We start from the raw sequence: 16333 nt of genomic DNA on the forward strand, positions 1-16333 counted from the left end.
TCCTAATCTTTGTATATACTGCCTGCAATGTCTCCTGCACTCTGGCTAATTTGATGTGACTTCCCTCTCTCCTTTTCATCCATTCATCCTCCTTTTCATCCATTCATCCTCCTTTCTTTCTTTCTAGTCTCCAAAATCCCAATTGCCCAATAAAGCTTATCCATGTTTTCTGAAGACATAACTTACATATCAAGTTTACCTTGAAATTGTTTGTAAATTTCCATGACTCACTTTAATATATATGCACCATGACATCAATCATATATTCATTTATTCATTCAATTATTTAATTTGCACATTGGTCCAACATCTCTCTTCCTGTTTATGTTTCTCCAGGTTGATATTGTAGCTGAAATCTTTTATTTTTGTAGTGCTTCATACTTTGTTTCTGACATGTTTTATCATAGACTATCTCAGTGGAGCCTTACAACATCATGTGAGGTAAGCAGGTCAGATATTGTTATCATTTTCTAGCTTTATAAATGTAAAAACAGACTCAGTAGAGTAGGTAGTTTACCTACCCAAGATCACAACCCTGGTTTGTGGAAACCAGTCCATCTTGACCCAAAGCACACTCCTCACCTCCACAAGCCACCTCCCACCCTTATTCATTCCCTCTTATGCTGTATGTGATCCTAATTCTAACAATGAAATTCCCTGGCTTCAGAGTCTCAGAAATATAAGTCTCTTTGTACTCTAGTCACTTTTTCCAGACCACACCACAGGGCCTATTTTAAATAGCTCTAATACTACATAAACCCCACTTTTCTTTTATCTGAGATTTCCTTTAATGCTGAGGAACCAGAGATACTGATTTTGACTTTCCAGTAGTTTACAGCCATCAGGAGCAATACCGTGATCCTCAAGGCAAGGAGATCTCTTCAGCAAAGCATTAGGTTTGGGCTTAAAGAATGGCATATTCTTTGACCAAACAAGTTCAGTCATCCCTAATTCTGATTCGTTAAGTTCAAGAGCATGTTGATTTTTATTGTAACAGAAACTGCTGGTCTCATGCATGGTTGCAGTGCATTTCGATTCAGTTGATCATCACTCCTTATGTATCAATCCTTATTCTGCCCAGCTTCCATATTAAGTCTCCATAAGCCAACAATTCTAACACATGGCAACAAAATAAACTTCTAACTATATTTTGATTCCAGAAAGACAACATTTGAAGGCATTTAAATGCCCTCAGGAAAATCTGTGGTATTTTGATGACCTCATTTGTGTTGCATGTGACTCCATTTCAAAGTTGAACCCCTTCTTGGGCACACAAGCACAGGAAACAAATACAACACTGAAAAATACGTTTGATGTTTGAAAGTTTTATTAATATATATGTTGGTGTTAGAAATAAATCAAGGTTCCTTTCCTTCCTGGACCAGATTTTGACTCATAGTTACTTGCTGTTATTCATTTTCACTCCTCCGAATCTTCTAAATAAAAATAACCTAGCCTAGACAGGTGAGGTAGCTCATGCCTATAATCCCAGTGCTTTGGGAGATGGAGGCGGGAGGATCACTTGAGGCCGTGAGTTTGAGACCAGCCTGAGCAACATAGTGCCCATCTCTACAAAATTTAAAAAAAATTTTTTTTTTGACACAGAGTCTCACTCTATCACCTGGGCTGGAGTGCAGTGGTGCGATCTCGGCTCCCTGCAATCTCTGCCTCCCAGGTTCAAGTGATTCTCGTGCCTAAGCCTCCCAAGTAGCTGGGACTACAGGAGGGTGCCACCATGCCCAGCTTTTTTTTTTTTTTTTTTTTTTTGTATTCTTGGTAGAGACAGGGTTTTGCCTTGTTGGCCAGGCTGGTCTCAAACTCCTGGCCTCAAGTGATCCACCCACCTCAGCCTCCCAAAGTGCTGGGATCACAGGTGTGAACCACCGCACCTGGCCAAAATTAGTTTTTTTAAGTAAAAAAAAAAAGAAAAAGAAAATCTTAAAAAGATCTTGTTTTCTTTCAAATTTATCTTAGCACATTTTTAACACTTTGAGTGTGTGTTTGTGGGTTTTTGTTTATTTTCCAAGGAAGTTTTAAATACTTAACATATTACACATAAGGCTGAATGACAATGGATGTTATAATTTGGTCACATGAGCTATATTTAAGACAGTCCCACATGCATGCGGGAATATTTGGAAATGAATGTTCAATTCAGCAATGTGTGTTGCACTTCTACTTTGCATTAAGTGATAGAGAAAAACATAAATGTGGGCTTATTATGAGATTTGCCCATAAAATAGGGAACTTTGGTAATTTAAAATAAAGTGCTAAATGGAATATAACCAAAACCAACAGACAGGTGAGCTCATCTGTGTTGCACCTAGCAGAAAAGAGAATTATCAGTATCAACCCAAATCCTTGAGGAATGAGTGCCCCATGACAGCATATCAGTTATCTTGCCTTCTGGATTCCTAACATATCAGGTCATGAATGATGATAAAAGAACGTCTTCACTAGAAGCCAAGACATTTATTGAAGGTCTGTTTCAATCATATATTGTACAAAAACAAACCACCCCAAAACTTAGCAGCTTAGAAACAACAATCATTTTATTTTCTTTCTAACTCTATAGGCTGACTTGGTTCACCTGGGTGGCTCTTTGCATGTGATGTCATCTGGGACTCTAGTCAACTGGGTGGGGCCTTGGCTGAGCTGAATGTCCACAGTGGAGAACTTACATGGCTGGTGGTTGATGTTGGCTGTTAGCTGGGAGTTAAGCTGGGACTATAGACTGAGTGTCTCTACTCTCTTCCACCTGGCCTCTCCATGTGGATTGGACTCCTTACGATATGGGACTGTGTTCCAAGAAGGAAATGCTGCTGAAATACCAGGGGTTTGGCCTACGTCCTGCTGCTCATCACACAGAAAGGCAATCACTGAGACAATGGGTACTGCCAGGAAAGAAGGCTTTAATCAGGTGCTGCAGCCAAGGAGATGGGAGATCAGTCCTACATCCATCTCCCCAGTTGACTACAATTAGAGGTTTATAGAGCAAGGAAGAAATGTAACAATGTGTGGGAAAACAAGACCTAAGGAGGGTAGGGAAGAGGAGCTGGTCAACAGGAAGCAGGTGGTCAGTTAGGCAATCATGACAGGTGAGGGATCTGACATCTCATAGTCCAGAAGCAGTGATCTGGTGAGTTTCAGTTTCTTGATACTATCTGGTAGTCCTGGTGGTTGGTTTTCTGGAAAAGGAACTCAGATAAGACAAATGTCACTTTCTCAGGTTTTAAGACTGGGAGGGCTAATTTCTGTTTATTCAAGAGAAACCATAAACATCAATTCTATGGAACAAGTGGGTCAGTTTCAGAAGCAGAAGTTTCCAGGCCTCTTAAGGCTTGGGCTCAGAAGTTCCAGATCATCATTTTCTATCATATTCCATTAGACAAAACAGTCTGATCGCTAGCCCAGATGCTAGGAGAGGATAAATAAATACCACCTTTCTATGGCAGAGTAACAGACATAAAGGTGAAAGCAGGAACTTAGGATGGCTGTGTTTGGAGACTATCTACCCATAGAGCTCGAGTAAACACACAAAACATGCATGGCAAAAGCAAGACCTTTGCATCGGTCAGCCCGCCCAGGTCACTGGTCAGCCTGCCAAGTCATTCTCCTGATTCTGTTAAAGTCTCCTGCCTTTGTCTTCTTTCTATCTGGCCTTCCTTTGTATAAACTCAACTTCTAACTTCTGAACATCTTTCAAACCCAAGATGCCTGCATCTTTCCTAGAACTGAAAGTCTTTTGCCATGGTCTTGCTTCCCAGGCTTGACTCTTATCTCCTGCACTCTGAGTCCCACAGGACATCCTTGGTATAGTGGACTCTCAGGCCTGTGTTTAGGACCCTGATGTTCAATTTCCTCTATGGAGCTTCATGGACTCCTAGTCCCAGCCTGCCCACATGGAATCTGACCTGTTTCTCCCAATACCCTAATTTTAACCTTGATAGAGCATGGATGGGAGTGGACAGATAGTTATAAAAGATCCCATAGATCTTAAGAAGTTAAACGTCTTTGATTGAGCAGAGGGCTGAACAATGCCATACAACTAGGACTAAGAACAGGATGCTCGCAGAACAGAGAGGGTTGAGGGAAACTCAGCTTGGATGAGGGAAAAGGTGAGGATGGCTGGGAAAATTAGGGTTCAGGGCCAGGTGATAACAATCAAGCATTTTAGACTTGATGTGATATGAAACTGTAAGCCACTGTGCACTCTTGAGCTGAGGTGTGGCTTGGTGAAATGATGTTTAAGCAAGATTTGTGCAGGAGTGGAATGTAGGGTAAAGTGGAGAAATTGAAACCAAGGAGGCCAATGGTAATTGGGTGCACAGGTGATGAGTGCTAGGATTAAAGGGGACTACAGTGGAAAAGATGAATATGAGACCATTTGAAGGGAAAAAATCTACAGGGCAGTGATTTCTCCAATATGGAAAATTCAACTAAAGACGGCCAGTGGGAAGTTGCTGTAGGCTCTGGGGAAGGGAGGGGCTGGGATGATGGACAGCAGAGGGCAGAAAGCAATGGACAGGTTAAGACTTGAGGGGAGGAAAGGTCTGTTATACAGTATGGGCTTCCTCATCTAAGCTGGTGGATGCTGACATGAAGAAAGAATGACTCAGAAAAATTCAAAGGCAGAAGAGACAGGCTTTAATGAAAGTTTCAATTGAGAAGAAAAAGAGAAAGGCTAGAGTAGAAGTGACTCGTCTGAATTTTGACAAATGGTGGGGCCAACAACAGAAAGATTGATATGGTGAGGAAAGGCTGGCTTGGGAAAGAAGCTGAATACCACATAGACTGAGTCTAAGGTGACACAGAGCACTCTGGTAGGAGCATCAGAAAGGGCCTAGAGGTGGGATGACAAGTTCGGCAAGGCAACATCAAAGTGTAAGTTCCTCGTTAAGAGTTGAAGTCCTGTGCCGGTGCAGATGTGGTGCCTGTCTCTGTCCCCAGACCACCCTGTGTTTGCTCTTTGCCACCTTAAGAGTAAAATGGCAGGATAGGAGGGCATGTCATATAGGAATGGTACAGGGAGCCCTGAGATCCACCTGTTGCCCTTATTCTTCTGAGTTCTCTAGTGAGCTCCCTAATGCACACCTGATCTCCACCACTCAGCATGAACAGTGCTGGTTGCTAGGTCTAAGGAAGCATGGTTACATTATCGAGGTATCTCCCCAGTATGATTCACATCACTCAGCTTCAAATGAATTTGAAGCTGTGGATCCCAGACATCTGACCTAGGTGGAGAGATAGCTGAAATCCTCAACAATCCCTTATGCACACCTCTTATGGTAACCTGCTAGACCCTGAGCCCTGAAGTGGCCGTTCAGACTGGGTCATGCTCCTGCTCCTTTCCCATTCCCACAAGGTTGTCTCAGGAGGAATGAGGCCCTCCTCTCCTCCTCTTTCCTCTTTTTCTGACTTGGACATAGATACTGTTCCCAGTTTATCTTTTTTCCCGTGTAGTGGAATTTGGAGTCACCTCTCTTAGTTCCGCTTCTCTCAATTAGCAGCTAGCATCTAAAAAACCTCCATCAACCTCAAGCTTTTAATCAAGTAGAAAGTTCCCTGCTTTTCTCCTTAGCTAGTATCAGCATTTTTCTATCTGTTTTCTCTCCTCTCTCTTGATAGTTCTTGCTATGTTGCTCAGGCTGACAGTGGCACGATCACGGCTCACTACATCCTCAAACTCCTGGTCTTAAGCAGTCCTCTGACTTCAGCCTCCCGAGTAACTGGGACTACAGGCACACACCACCGAAATGGTATGAGACTACTCACCTACCCCAGTGCCTACAACCTTTCATGTTACCAGACTTATAAATGTTCACCCATCTGTTTCTACTACACTTTCTAAAACATTTCGTATGACGACGTTTTACTTTAACATGGACAGTGTCTGTCCCCTGCCTGGGGGTGGGATGGAACATATATCCCAAGGGTAATTCTATGGATTTGCATTCAAAGAGTCTTGAGTATTTTTTTTTTCCTATTAACTCTGTATGTGGAAGAATTCACTTAGCAGGGAAAAAGTCAAAAGCTTAAGACTGGACCTTGGGGGACACCTGCCTTCAGTTCAGAGAGTAAAAATAAAAATGGGTGAAGGACAGAAAGAAGTGGTCAAAGCCATAAGAGAAAATCTAAGAAAAATTAAGAACCAAAGGAGCAATCAAAAAAACTGGCAAGAAGGAGTTTGTGGGGCAGGAAGTTCTGTGGGGGAGCAAGGAATAGCATATGATTCCTGAGCCCTTATGTGCTAGGTTCTGCGCTAATTGCTTTGCATGTAAATTCCATTTAACATTCATAGTTAACTTTATGAGTTATTAACATGCCCACAAATCTGAGGCATGTTCTGTATGGTTTCCCAGAGTCCTCCCAGGAGGAGTGGGGATGGAATTAAGTTCCAGGTGCTCACAGTAGCAATTTGCTTGATAATGTAAGCTCTAATGGCATCTCCTTTCCCTGTTCACTTCCTCATTCCCTACCACATTTTCCAGCATCACCTCCCAAATAAACTACTTGCACTCACATACTTGTGCCAGGGTCTCAGCTGCATCACTGTGGCTAGGGAGGGGAAGCCCTGAGGTATAGTTTTCTCAGGCTCCTCATGGGTCCTCTGCCTCTCCAGCTCTGAGTCAAGAACTGCCTCGGGGCCTGCTAAGTGGGAAGGGGTGATACCTTAGCAGAGGCAGGAGTGGGTGCTGAGGCCAACGGGCTGCTGGAGGACTTATCAGGGCTGGAGGGTCTGCAGTCAGGCAGAGCTAATGGGAAGCTGATCAGTCACAGGAGGTCAGCTACCGATCCCTGTGGGCATGAGACAGACCATGAGTTCTCTAGCCACAGACTGTTGGCCAAAAGGCCAGCAAGGTAGCTAGGAATCAGAGGCATAAGGGCCATCGCCCCAGGAGAGAGCTGAAGGACACCATCCCCAAGGATCCTGTTTTAGTTCATTTGTGCTGTTATAAAGGAATACCTGAGCCTGGGTAATTTATAAAGAAAAAAGAGGTTTATTTGGCTCACAGTTCTACAGGCTGGAAAAGAAGCATGGTGCTGGCATCAGCATCTGGTAAGGGCTTCAGGAGGCTTCCAATCATGGAGGAAGGGGAAGAAGAGCCAGTGTGTGTGGAGATCACATGGGGAGAGAGGGAGCAAGAGAGAGGGGTGGTGCCAGGTTCTTGTTAACAACCATCTCTTATGGGAACTAAAAGAGCACAACTTTACTCATTACCTCAAAGATGACACCAAGCTGCTCATGAGACATCTATTCCCATGACCCAGACATCTCCCATTAGGCCCCACATCCAACACTGGGGATCAAATTTCAACATGAGATTTGGAGGGGTCAAATGTCCAAGCCACGGCAGACCCCATATCTTCTTCTCTGACATATAAGCCATTGATTTCCTCCCATCCAGCCAAAAGCCATCTTGCAAAACATTCTGGGAAAGATACAGAAGATGCAAAAATCTTAAAGACCAAGCATTGCCTCATAGGATTATAAAATGATTAGATGGCAGATTTAGAAGTTAATTGTTTCCTCTTGCTCACAGGTGGGAGGAGGCTCAGGATCAAGGTCAAACAATAAAAGGGGCATTCTTTTCTCTGCACAGCTGAGCCATGTTGTGTGTGATTCCACTTGAACAGCCTATGAGGCTGAGCTTTGGGAATCTACGCTGAGAATCAGTCATCCTAGGATTCAAAAATCCTGGAGAAATATTCTATGGCACCACTGATGGGTAGAGACAGGAAACACACTTAATGTCTTCTGAACACGCTGGGATTTGACTTGGCCTCTGTTCAATCCTAGCACACTTTCAGGAGTGGCTCTTTTGTTTGTTTTAAAGTACCTCTCCACCCATGAATTCTGGCCCTCCAGTAGCAGGATGTTATACAAATAGGCCAAGTTTCTACAGGACTGTGGCTCTCCTTCCCTCCTTCCATGAGGGTATCAATATGCAGAAAAGGCCCTTGCTGTCTCCTCTGTTTTGTGTTCTGCTGGAGTGGCTCTTCCTGCAATCTGCTAAGACAGGAACTGGCTGCACTTAGCTCGAGTGGGCCCCCATCCAGCCCCTCTCAGCCAGGTCTGTGGTGGCTAGGGCCTCCCTGGCAAAGCTAACACACAACTACTATTGAGAAACAGCCGACAAGGGAAAGGGTGGCGTTTGAGCCTTGAAACTCAGGCTTCTGGCTACATAACAACACATCGGATGACGAGGGTGAGCCAGGAGCATGATAGAGAAAACAGGAGGCCGCTTTAAGGAACTTACACAGTACCTTTGCATTGGCAGGAGTTTAATTATTCATTCACAGCCAGCCGGATCTCAAAGGCTCAGCTGACAAAGCTTCAGCTCTTCTCTGCAACCATTAGAGGAAGCAGTCTGAGCCCTTTCGCTTGAGTAAACAGGCAGTGAGTACAGGCTACTGTGTCCTGAACAATATCAGAGAACAGGGTTTCAGGCCATTTCCCTTACTGGCAGCGTGGTGACTTTTCATAAGGATAAGCTCAAAATGTAAGGGCCAGAGGGTCTGCAGTTAACATGGGGGGAGGAGACTGTAACCATAGCAGCAACAAGAACACTGATAGTAGGGATTATGCATTGAGCCTTTTCTATACGCCGAGCCACATTAGGCATTCTTCCTGCACCCAGGGCAAGCCTTTATCATTGTCCCCACCGTGCATTTCAGGAAACTTGGGCGAAGAGAATTTGCCCCGACTCCTAATCCTATAACTGCTGAGAGACTGAGCCAGGAAGCCAAAATTAAAATGCACATCTACTCAGGAAACTGTTTTCTATCTATATTTTCTCTCTTTCTCTCTCAGAAACTTTCTTCAAAACCTTTGATGTTACAATTTTTAAAACTCAGACATATGGTTGACCTTTTTCCCCCCCAAAGGCCTAAAATCAAGTCCCTTCATTCATGACTATTCATGATTTTAATTTAAAAATAAAAGAATACTACAGAATACTGACTCAGAAAACTGGGTGTTTGTCATCTGCCATGAACCTGGTTTCCCGCTTGACACAAAGTAAGCAGAGTGAGTGGGTGGCAATTTTTCACCTTTATTTAAATATTTTTTTTTCAGTAGAAACTTTGTGCAGTCCTACTTTCCCCCTTACCTTGGCAAACAAGCAGGTGACCTTCCTTTGAAATCTCTGAGATGCTGAATCTGTCTTTACGGAACTTCTCTCCTTACCGCTCAACACTGACTCTTGCTCCAGTTCCGGAAATACAGCTGAGAAACAAGGACAAGCAGAAAAGACAGTTTCGGTCATCACGCCCCCACTCCCAACCAAGTCAATCAAGTCTTCAGAGAGGGTCCCTTGAGTGCATTTTCCCCTGCAACATCCAAGACAAGGTTAATGAATGCTGAATTGTCTCTTTTTTTTTTTTTTTTTTTTTTTTTTTTTGAGACGTAGTCTCACCCTGTCACCCAGGCTGGAGTGCAATGGTGCAATCTCAGCTCACTGCAACCTCTGCCTCCCAGATTCAGGCGATTCTCCTGCCTCAGTCTCCCGAGTAGCTGGGATTACCGGTGCCCACCACCACACCCAGCTAATTTTGTATTTTCAGTAGAGAAGGGGTTTCGCCATGTTGCCCAGGCTGGTCTCAAACTCCTGGTGTCAAGTGATCCACCCACCTCGGCCTCCCAAAGTGCTGGGATTACAGACATGAGCCACTGCGTCCAGCCTCCTTTTAAAACTAGTGAATTTGAATGATACTTCAGACCCTACAAGTTGTACCAGTGATTTGGTTTCAATCCTATCATATCTTACATGGCAATAATACTGCAAATATATGCACATTCCATACCAAGTGCTGAAAAAATATGGTAGCAGGTGACTGATGTGGATTTGTTTTCTGTTGCCCAATATCCACTAAGGCTTTCTAAGGGGTGACCATTTCACACATCTTATTTCTATGTGCCCATTATTACCACAGCCATAAGATCATCTCCCAAAAGGTGGTTCTGAAAAACTAAGTTGATCTAGCAAGGGATTACTAAAATCCCTTTGTATTTTAGAGAGCAGAAGCCTCTACTTGGTGGTTTCTGCTGGATTTTCCACTGTCCCAGGGTAAGAATAAAGACAAAATGACCCTAAGGTATGCATTAGAAGATGAATTTTTAATTTTTAACATCTTGGTTGGGCTTTCCTTCATAAATCAAGTTCTGCATTGTGCCTTGTCACCTTTAAGTCTCCCCGGTCCGTGCCAGACTGTATTTGCACTACTTGTTTTGACACAGTGTCTGGAGTGCCGGGGTTGAGCTCCTACAGTGTTGCCTCTACTCCCACAGGCTTTTGAGATCCTGTGCTTTGGTCCCATTTATATGAGGACGCTCCAAGATCATCATCCTCCCTCACTTCCTTCTATATCCACCCTGCATTTGTCACCCACCAGTGAGGCTTCCAAGGACAATGGGAGATGCTTTGATAACAGCACCCACAACTCACATTTCCAAAGCACCTCTGAAGTTCTGGGTCACATACCAAGTGCTTCAGAGGACCATTGATTTAATTCTCCCAGCAGCTTTGTGCTGCGTGTGTCAGCCTCCACAGCAGGTAACAAGCGGCACTCGAAGAGGCCAGTGAAGGACATTCACAGACATGAGGGTAGGGCTAAGGGACTGATATTGGATGGTGAAGCTCCCAGGAAATAGCAACAGCCTGAAGGAGCAAAGGAAGACATAGTCTAGTGAGAGCTGGAGTCAGAGAAGAGGAGTCATTTGCCAAGAACACGGCTGTAAAGGAACGCAGCTACATGCAGAGCCTGGGCCAGAAGGCGGTGTGCATGTATAGGGCTGGCGGGCAGAAAGGCATCCATGTCCCTGACCTCGCTCTTGTGCCACCTTCCAATCTCACTGGAGCAGCTCCTATTGGCCACACCCAGCTGGCAGGCAGGAGAGCCTGGGGGATTCTGACTGGAGAGGTCAGTCTCCTGGGCACAGAACAGGACTGAGAAAGGCAGAAAGTGGATTCAGGAAAAGCAAGTGGAGAAATACCAGTATAATATAGCTTCTCTGTTTTCCTCACCATGTAAAATGCCCATGTAAAAGATGGGGCAGATGAACTCAGAGGGTTTCAGTATCTGCCCAAGTTTGTAAGTGGCAAAGCTGGAGATTCAGATCCAGGCTTTGTGACTCCGGAGTCTGTTGTCTAAGGCACTCTTAGTGTGATCTTCCGGGTCCTGCCCCGTCCTCTACATCAGACCCAGGTGATTTGAACTTTGTGTGTTGTCCAAATTTATCATTTTCCTGTGACAAGCAGTTTGGAGACCAGAGTCTCTTTCTCAGGCCAGCTTTCTATCCTAAGAAAGTAATTTCAGTCTTGTCGCAGGGGCTCACGCCTGTAATTCCAGCACTTTGGGAGGCCGAGGCAGGCGGATCAGGAGGTCAGGAGATCGAGACCATCCTGGCTAACACAGTGAAACCCCGTCTCCACTAAAAATACAAAAAACTAGCCAGGCGTGGTGGCGGGTGCCTGCAGTCCCAGCTACTTGGGAGGCTGAGGCAGGAGAATGACATGAACCCGGGAGGCAGAGCTTGCAGTGAGCCGAGATCAGGCGACTGCACTCCAGCCTGGGCAACAGAGCGAGACTCCATCTCAAAAAAAAAAAAAAAAAGAAAGAAAGTAATTTCAGCATATTGCCACACATTGTAGGTTACTCTGAAACTGTCAAACCACAGACTGGATTTGGGTTTCATCCGACACAGTGTAACATGGCTACAGTTAACTGTTGTCTTCCCGGGAGGACACTACACATAAAATTCCCTCTCCCAATCCAGGCCACACTAGGTTCAATACCCCAAAGCCCTGTACATTCCCAAGCTAATACTTGGGAACTCTTTATGACTTCTGCTAAGCCAATGCTCTGACTGGGCCGAAACTTCACTGTTAAAGGCAGGAGAAACACAGAGGGAATTATGCAAACAAAAAAGAGTTCATATATAACTTTTAACTTATTCCTGCCAAATCTTGCTCTTGGATTTAAAAGCATATAGTTGTTCTGTCTGATAACTTACACTGCCAGGACAATCCTAGTGCCTCTTTATGTCAATGTTTCAAGAGACTTGCTTCTTTGTGTAAACCACAGGAAACCTGGAAATATGTCACACAGCTTTTTTGTGGCAAATATACTTTAAAAAAAAATTCAATAGGTTTTTGGGGAACAGGTGGTGTTTGGTTACACGACTAAGTTCTTTAGAGGTGATTTCTAAGATTTTGGTGCACCCGTCACCCGAGCAGTGTACACTGTATCCAATGTGTAGTCTTTTATCCCTCACCCCCCTCCCACCCTGTACCCTGCGTCTCCGAAGTCCATTGTATCACTTTTACGCCTTTGCGTCCTCATAGCTTAGCTCCCACTTATAAGTGAGAGCATACGATGTTTGGTTTCTCCATTCCTGAGTTACTTCACTTAGAATAATAGTCTCCAATTCCGTCCAGGTTGCTGTAAATGCCATTATTTCCTTTGTTTTTATGGCCGAGTAGTATTTTCTTTATCCACTTGTTGATTGATGGGCATTTGGGCTGATTCCATATTTTTGCAATTGCAAATTGTGCTGCTATAAACTTCAGTGTGCAAGTATCTTTTTCATATAATGACTTCTTTTCCTCTTGGTAGATACCCAGGAGTGGAATTGCTGGATCAAATGGTAGCTCTAATTTTAGTTCTTTAAGGAATCTCCACAATGTTTTTCATAGTGGTTATACTAGTTTATTACATTCCCACCAACAGTGTAAAAGTGTGCCCTTTTCACCACGTCTACACCAACATCTATTTTTTAAAAAATTTTTTGATTACGGCCATTCTTGCAGGAGTAATGTGGTATCACATTGTGGTTTGGATTTGCATTTTCCTGATCATTAGTGATATTGAGGTTTTTTCCATAGGCTTGTTGGCCATTTGTATCTTCTTTTGAGGACTGTCTATTCATATCCTTAGCCCACATTTGGATGGGATTGTTTGCTTTTTTCTGGCTGATTTGTTTGAGTTCTTTGTAGATTCTAGGTATTAGTACTTTGTTGGATGCATAGATCGTGAAGATTTCCTCCCACTCTGTGGGTTGTCTGTTAACTCTGCTGATTATTTCTTTTGCTGTGCAGAAGCTTTTTAGTTTAATTAAGTCCCATCTATTTATCTTTGTTTTTGTTGCATTTGCTTTTGGGTTCTTGGTCATGAAGTCTTTGCCTAAGCCAATGTCTAGAAGGGTTTCTCTGATGTTATCTTCTAGAATTTTTATGGTTTTAGGTCTTAGATTTAAGTCTTTGCTCCATCTTGAGTTGATTTTTGTATAAGGTGAGAGATCAGGCAAATCTGATATTTGACTTTAATTTAGATCAAATGTCTACATTTTGAAGACATTTTAATTTTACCAATAATCTTTAAAATTGTCTTTATTTCCAGATTAGTAAAGTCATGCAAATAAAAGGCATTAAAGTTTCTGTTTTTCTGACAAAATATGATTTAAGCGTAAGCGCTTATTTTTTCTAAGCAAATTGGTCAGAGCTCTTTTATATATAAACATCACACACACAACACATAAGTATACAGACGGACAGACAGAAGATCCAGTAGTTGTAAGGTTTTTCATTTGCCAGTGTCTTAATTGGATTACTGGCTTCAGGGTGGAGCCTTTGTAGGAACAGGGCCAGGAAAGCATGCAGCTTCTAGGGCCTAATAAGAAGGCTTTGTGGCAAATACATTTTTAAAACCTAACTCTGCCAAGTGCACTGGTGTGTGCCTATAGTCCCAGCTATAGCCCAGGAATTCTGGGCTATAGTGCAATACGCCGATCGGGTGTTCGCACTAAGTGCGGCATCGATATGGTGACCTCCTGGGGGTGTGGGAGCATCAGGTTGCCTAAGGAGGGGTGAATATATGGAACAGGTAAGAACTCCCGTGCTGATCAGGAGTGGGATTGCATCTGTGAATAGCCATTGCACTCCAGCCTGGGCAACATAGAAAGATCTTGCCTCTTAAAAAAAAAAAAAAAAAAGACAAAACCTGGCTCTTTGGTGTGAAACATTTTGAATGACAACATAAATAATGATGACAATGGATCAAAACCCATAAAATACAATAAATTCCTATAAGTTCATACTGATACAAATAAATAATTGAATAAATAAACAAACAGAGGAGAAGGAAGGCAACAGAGTCCCAATTAATAAATGTAGAAGGAATGATGCAATTGGAAAACTATCATTTGGCAAGACACACAGCAATAATTGTTCTAGACCAGAAACATCCATGGGAAAGTCAGGTGCAGTGGCTCACACCTGGAATCCCAGCACTTTGGGAGGCTGAAGTGGGGGGGTAATGCTTTAGTCCAGGAATTCAAGACCAGCCTGGGCAACATAGCAAGACCCCATCTCTACAAAAAATAAAAATAAAAAATTAACCAGGCGTAGTGGCACATGCCTGTGGTCCTAGCTACTTGGGAGGCTGAGATAGGAGGATCACTTGAGCCTGGGAGGTTGAGGCTACAGAGAGCCATGATTATGCCACTACAGTCCTGCCTGGGTGACAGAGTGAGACCCAATCTCAAAAAAAATAAAAATAGAAATAAATAAGCTGACTCTTTTACTAAATACCATCTCTCTATATATTTAAGACATGATTTGATATAAGTGGATTTGCATAACTTAAATTCTGTTGCATTTCTGATACACTTCTATTGTATTTCTGATATATTTCTGTTGCATTTCTGATACATTTCTGTTTGTCCATTCTGTACATGATCAGTCTCTTCATTTCACTTTGCTATATGAAAGCAGATTTTCAAACTATTCACATGGTAACATCTTGAAGTCTCTCTGCCTTTCTGATTCTCTAACATTTTCAGATAGGACCCTGCATTATTTTTTCCTTCTCATACCTCTCTCATCCTTCTCAATCAAAATAGTTGAATGGGTTAGTCAATGGGTGGATTAATAAAGCTACAGAATCACTCTCCAAGATTACACAATACATGATGTGCCCAAGGGAGAAAACCAGGGGGGCAGGTCGCAGGGGAAGCACTCTCAAGTAGCCTAAAGTAACAGACACTACACGTCTCCCCCAGCATCCACTGCAGACAGTCCCCTACAGTAATACCCACAGCTTCCTGAAATAGCTTCCTGCATCTTTGTGCCCAAGGGCATTTTCTGGCATGGAAGGTGATTACCCAGCATGGGGCAGTTTGTAAATGCTAGGAAATTGGATTTAATGCACAAGGCACAAACTTCAGCCACTGAGGGAAAGAATTGGTGGATAAATATCCCAGCTTCCCTGCCCCTCAGGAGGGCAATAATGAGTTGTGTTCCACACAGTTCCTTGAGGGTCTCCAGAGGGATAGAGCTCCTGTTGCCCACGGGACAACCTGCTCATTGACACATCTTATATAGGGCTTCCCTGGTCACTTTCCCATTCCTCACTGTACTTCCTGCAATCATCTTCCAAATCAATTACCTGCACCTGAATCTGTAAGGCACACTGGGAAAAGGGGGGTCGTCCAATTGCACATAAACAAACATCTTAGGCTCTCTCTGTCTCCGATGGAATGGACCACTTCTAATCCCACGTTTTCTCTCACACTTCATAGCCCTTTGGGGACAGGCCATGGCATTTGATCTTGCCTACCTCCCCACTCCCTAAATTTTAGAAACAAGAATTTGGTTCTCTCTATGACCCTGGTCCAGCCTAGCTAAGCTGTCATAGGGATACACAGCTTAGATCCTTGATAAGTGCTCATGCTAGTAAACCCACTTGAGGGAGAACTAAAGAGCCACCCTGGACAGCCTTAGTGCCGGTGAACTCCTTAACTCCCCTAGAAAAAGAGTGAATACGGCATAACCATACAGTGCTCCCGTAGTTTAGCATGATCTGGTTATGCTTGATCAGCGTAAACTACAGGGGCACTTATCAAGGAGGTGGAGACACTAACTACCCTGTTGGAAGTTAGTCATGACACCTCCTGTCAGCAGGTGTTAATATGAATCTTAGTGTCCACCTAACTTCTCTATTAAGCTGGTTGAAAGTTTCAGTCTTTTTATGGACCTGTACAGGCTTGAAAAGGAAGATATTTTAACAAAGAAACTCAAAGATCTAGGACGGTAGTAAGTTTTCAAGCTTTACCCTTACACTTACTTTGTTTTTTAAAAGAGAATTCTATTTAAGTTCTCGTATGTTTTATTTTAAATGATTTTTTTCCGAGTTATCAAAAGTAATACATGCTCATGTAATGAATCCACAGCCTTGAAAATAAATAAAAATCATTGCCTGCATAAAATCCAGGTACACATTTTGGGGTTGTGTTTTCTTTCCTCTGCATTATGTAGAATTATAGATGCATTCA

At 43.2% G+C, this 16333-nt stretch overlaps 1 long non-coding RNA gene across 1 annotated transcript; it reads right to left on the bottom strand.

The window, feature by feature from the left end:
• Positions 1–2580: 2580 nt before the first annotated feature.
• On the bottom strand, positions 2581–9169 carry LOC115892900. Its single transcript, XR_004052820.1, has 4 exons — positions 9114–9169; positions 8269–8422; positions 6673–6798; positions 2581–3188 (listed from the first exon to the last, which is right to left on the bottom strand). It is a non-coding gene; the product is annotated as an uncharacterized LOC115892900 (long non-coding RNA).
• Between the last annotated feature and the right edge of the window lie 7164 nt (positions 9170–16333).

Source organism: Rhinopithecus roxellana, chromosome 13, assembly GCF_007565055.1.
Source record: "Rhinopithecus roxellana isolate Shanxi Qingling chromosome 13, ASM756505v1, whole genome shotgun sequence".
In the NCBI taxonomy this organism is placed as follows: Eukaryota; Metazoa; Chordata; class Mammalia; order Primates; family Cercopithecidae; genus Rhinopithecus; species Rhinopithecus roxellana.